Below are 4,933 nucleotides of genomic sequence, written 5' to 3'. Positions count from 1 at the left end.
GCCACGCGGAAGTGTGTGCCCGGTGTGCGGGTCGGACACTGGAATTTAGGGTGTTTCCATAGATGCCTGGGAAGCAGATTTAGCAGGAAGGACAAGGCAGAGTAACTTCTTTATCTGCCCCTTAATTACATGGGGTCTTCAGAAAATTCTGCACTTTCTTATTTCGTAGAAATAGTTTATATATGTATTGCTGCTGGCATTAAAAAGTTGGTACGGCACTGGGAAAAAAGCATCACGAAGGAAGGTGACTATGTGGAAAAGTGATGCAATTTGTTTGTGAAATTCTTAGTAGAGTCTCAGAAAGTGTGGAATTTTTTGAAGTGCCGTCGCCTTGGCAAGGCTGAAGGGTCCGGGCGTAAATCGAGGCATGTTTAGGCAGAATGAGGGGGATTGTAGGACTGCTCCTCTGCCTGAACATGCTCCTGCGTTCGCCCTCACACTACTTTCCTTCTTTCTGAAAGGAGCCACTCTGGTGATGATGGAGTGGCAAAACACGCCCTTGGAGAGCCTGCTGGGGGGGCAGAAAGAAGAGGAAAGGGAGGACTTGAAGCAGTGGCTGGTGGATCTCGACTCCCACACCTGGAACAGACAGCGGGCCAATTCCAGGGCTCTCGTGCTGCATGTCGTGGGATGAGATGGGAGGCATGAAGCAAGCGACGGAACGGGTGCAGCCCCCTAGTACTTCGCCCACTGAGGGAAAAGGGGGCTGTGGCAGACGGGTTGGGGGCGAAAAGGAGCTGCTGTGTGTGTGACCCTGGGAGAGATTCAGATAGAGCGGGCCCTGCCCCGATTGCAATAAACGAGGGAACCGCCTCACCCTCTGGCAGCCTTGAGCATTCATTTATTTGGAATACTTGTATGCTGCCCCATTCTCATAAGCCTCGGGGCGGCTTCCAACACGTAAATAAATATAAATCTATGCAAATGCATAAAATACTGGAGACTTCCTGGCATAAAAATTAAGAATCTATAAATAAAATCAACAATTAAAATAACATTTAAATAAAAAGGTCTTGGCCTGGCGACATAAAACAAATAACGACGGTGCCAGGCGGACCTCTCTGGGGAGCGCGTTCCATAAGTTGGGCGCCACCGCAGAGAAGGCCCTCCTCCGGGTACTCACCCTCCCAATATCTTTCACGGAGGGTTCCCGGAGAAGGGCCTCTGCTGCCGAGATCTCAAGGGGCGGGTGGGCACATATGGACGCAGGCGCACCTTTAGGTAACCAGGTCCCAAGCCGTTAAGGGCTTTATAGGTGATAACCAGCACCTTGAATTGGGCCTGGAGTTCAATGGGGAGCCAGTGAAGCTGATGGAGGACTGGAGTATTTGAGCACAACGCCCAGTCCCCGTCAGCAACCTGGTAGCTCTGTTTTGCACCATCTGAAGTATCCGGACCGCCTTCGAGGGCAGCCCCACGTACAGCGCTTTACAGTAGTTGGGAAGTGACCAATGCGTGAGTCACTGTTGCCAGGCAATTGTTCTCCAGGTAGGGACGCAGCTGATGGATCAGCCGAAGCTGAAGGAAAGTGCTCCTCGCCACCGCTGTTACCTGAGCTTCCACCGACAGGTCTGGGTCGAGGAGCGCTCCCAAGCTGCAGAACCTGTCCCTAAGAGGGAGTGCTACCCATTCAGGACAAGGTCAAGGTCCCCCACCCCGAAGCCCGAACCGCCTACCAACAGGACCTCCATCTTGTCTGGACTGAGCTTCAGTTTATTGGCCCTCATCCAGCCCATTACCTCGGCCAGGCACTGGTTCAGTACAGCCACTGCCTCACCCAAATTGGTGGAAAACGAGAGGTAGAGCTGGGTATCATCAGCGTACTGATGATTCCGCAGCCCACGCCTCCTGATGACCTCTCCCAGCGGTTTCATGTAGACGTTAAACAGCAAAGGGGACAAAATGGACCCCTGTGGAACTCCCTGGCATAGCTGCCATGGCGCAGAGCCATAGTCCCCCAGCACCACCTTCTGGAATCGGCCGTTGAGATAGGAGCGGACCCACTGCCAAGCAGTACCCCCTATTCCCAGTCCCACTAGCCCCTCCAGGAGGATACCATGGTCGATTTCACTTGAGCAGAAGTATGTCCGCAGCTTTTTGTATAACAGACTCATCCCATAATCACAGAACAGTCGAGTTGGAAGGGGCCAGAAGGCCATCGGGGCCAAACGGCCAAGCCTGTTTGAAGTTTGGTGTTAGAACGGAGTCTGGGCCAGCCTGCGCCCCCGCCCTGTGCCCCCTGCCCTTGCCCAGTGCGGCTCATTGAGAACTGTGAGTGGGGGGCACCCCCACCCCGAGGCCGGGAGGGCGAGACGGACCCTGCGAGAGAAGGCGGGGTTCTGGCTCCCGCAAAGCCACCCCTGAAGAGCCTGACTTGGATCTATGCAGCTCCCCCTCTCCTGGTCCCCTGATCCAGGCGAGGCACTCACCGTCCTTATCCAGTGCCAGGACTCGGGGATGGACTGGATGGGGGCCCTCAGCTGAAGCAGGAGTCAGGCAAGATGGTGCCGCTCCTGGTGGGCAGCCCATCCGGGCGAATTTCAGCCTGACCTGGATGGGTTGCACTCCCCCCAGAGGACACGGTCCTTAGCCTGGGGTGCCCCTGGTCCCCGAATTGTCTTTTGTCTCCCGGGAGCACCATCTCTCTGCTCAGGCTGATTTCACAGCTACATTCCGACTTGGACAGGCGATTGTTGCCGCAGTCGTCCATGCGCTGCTCATGGTCAGACCTCATCTGGAATACTGTCCCATTGTGGCTCCAGGATGTGGGAAAGATGCAGGAAAATTTGAACGGGTCCAGCGGAGACCTGGGCAGTCTTAGGGGCTTCTTTCCTCTCCTCGAGGGGGAGATGCCCAGGAAAGAGCACACAGTTTCCCCCTGAAAAGTTCAGAAGAGCAAGGGGGGGGATGGGGGGGGACAAAACGGGAGAAAGTCTGCCTGGTGTTTCCCTTTCCCCCCTGGAGCGTCACATCTCCGCCCACTCTCGGGAAGGTTTCCACTGAAGATTTCCCCTTTCTCTGCCAGGCTGGCAGCTCCCAGGATTCCCGATATCTCCCTTCTTCTGTGAGGAGGTGCCATTTTGGCCAGATAATAGTTAACCCTTAAGGGAAAGGGGGTCGCCCTGACAAGACAGAAGGGACATCCAAGGGCTGCTGATCCTTCCGGAGGAGCAGCCGGCCCACCACTCGCTCAGCAGGTTTTGGCCCTGGACCCCAGCCTCTGGAGGGGAGGGTTCCTCGCAGAGGAAGGGGAGGATTTCAGGGATTACGTAAGCGACCTTGAATCGCATGCCAAAACGATTCTTCCCTGCAGTTTAATTAGTATAAATGAATAAAACAGTGTAAAATAGAGTTGCAGTGATGTTATCTGAACATTAAAAACAACAAAGCCGCATTGGGTGCACAGGGGAAGAACTTCATGGTCGGGGTGTATTTCCAATCGCTGCCTAACTGAGCGATCCAGAATTGATGGATCTCACGCACCCCGCAGAGGAGATGTCGGGGAGCCTCCAGGGCAGCCGCAACCAGGATTCCCAGGTTCAGTCAGGAAAGGCCCCTTTCGCCCTGAACCACAGCAGTTCTACTGAAAGATCACCCAGGAGCCCTGCAGCTTCTCAGAACAGAATGCGGCCAGGTACTGGTTCCCAGGGCCAACTAAAAGGTTCAAGAACATACACAGAGTGTTTTGCAGATTCTGAGTCACATGCGCCCAGGAGAGGGGCAGTTCCCTCCCCTTTCATCCTTTGCTGTGGGCAGCTGACCTGNACCTGTCAAGGGAGACCTGGGCAGCCTTAGGGGCTTCTTTCCTCTCCAACAGGGGGAAATTCAACGGAGGGTGATTGCAAAGCTGTTCCCCTGGCAGCTTTATCTGCTCTTGCAATCAGCAGAGCAGCGGCCCTGGCAGCAAGGGCTAAAAAGGAAGCTGGCCCGGAATTTTTGGGTGCCGCCCGAGAAAGGGGTGTCGGCAGTGTGTAAGACAAAGGCACAGAAGCAGCCCTCCTTTGCCAGGAGTCCGCTGACTTCCCGGGAGGGACAACGCACGTCCAGCAGGAGGAGCCGCGCAGGTCCAATGGCTCCTCATCGGGGGACCAAACCAGAAGGAAGCGCCGCGCGCGAAGCCGCCGTCGCCCAGATTCCCTTGCACTGCCGCTCGCAGCTGCTCCAGGAGCACCGTTGCTCCGGGGCTGTTCCCGCGAAACGCCCGGGGGGACCGGCGCGCCCGGCTCTTCCTTCCTCCCGGGCGCATTTCCGGGCGGGCAGGAGGGGCTCCATCCGGACGGGGGCGCGGGTGCTGCGCCGGGTCCGCCGCAGAGGAGGAGGGCAGGTAGGGCCGGGCCGGGACCCGGCGGGGGGCCGGGGCCTTGCGGGGAGGGAGCGGGGGGGCGCGGCAGCCTTGCGGGGGGCGGCGGGGCCCGATCCCTGCTCCCCGGGGCCAGGCGCGGCGCCGGGAGACTCCGGGGCAGCGGGCCTGGTGCCGCGGGGCGAGCCTTGCGAGGGGCGGCGGGGGGGGTCCTTCCGCCCGCTCCCCAAAGGAAGGGGCGCCGCTCGCAGGACCTCCTGCCCGCCCGGAGCGCCCTGCAGGCTCGGCGGTCGTGGGAACGCGCTCGGCGGCGGCCTTTGTCCGCGCCCTCGTGGCGCCACGGAGCCCCTTTCGCGGCCACGCGCAAGAAGTGCCCGGCGCGGGACGGGGAGCGGCGCGGGCCCTGCAGAGGCGCGGCGAGGGCGGCCGGTCCGCCTCGCCCTCCGCCCGGGAAGCTCCTGGGCTGCACAGCCAGCAGGCGGTCGGCGGCGCGCAGGGGGACCCCAAACGTGGGCAGGGCGGGCCGGGGGGCGGGCGAGGCGGCCGGGGGGGGGCCCCAAACGGGGGGAGGGCGGGGCGGGGGGCGGGGGGGGGAGGGACCCCTGCGGGCGAGGAGCCCCGGGGCCCCTGCAG

General features: G+C 59.5%; 1 protein-coding gene across 1 annotated transcript in view; it reads left to right on the top strand.

The window, feature by feature from the left end:
* Positions 1-4,110: 4,110 nt before the first annotated feature.
* LOC123018088 (gastrula zinc finger protein XlCGF57.1-like) overlaps positions 4,111-4,933 on the top strand; it is a gene marked incomplete at its 3' end in the record, with an annotated part of 6,006 nt that continues 5,183 nt past the window's right edge. Inside the window, exon 1 of the mRNA XM_044419862.1 lies at positions 4,111-4,324. The remainder of the gene's footprint in view (positions 4,325-4,933) is intronic.

The sequence above is a fragment of the Varanus komodoensis genome, unplaced genomic scaffold, assembly GCF_004798865.1.
Source record: "Varanus komodoensis strain SLA01 unplaced genomic scaffold, ASM479886v1 scaffold1097, whole genome shotgun sequence".
Taxonomy (NCBI): domain Eukaryota; kingdom Metazoa; phylum Chordata; class Lepidosauria; order Squamata; family Varanidae; genus Varanus; species Varanus komodoensis.
The sequence above is the reverse complement of the archived record's forward strand: the minus strand, read 5'-3'. Positions and strand labels throughout refer to the sequence as shown.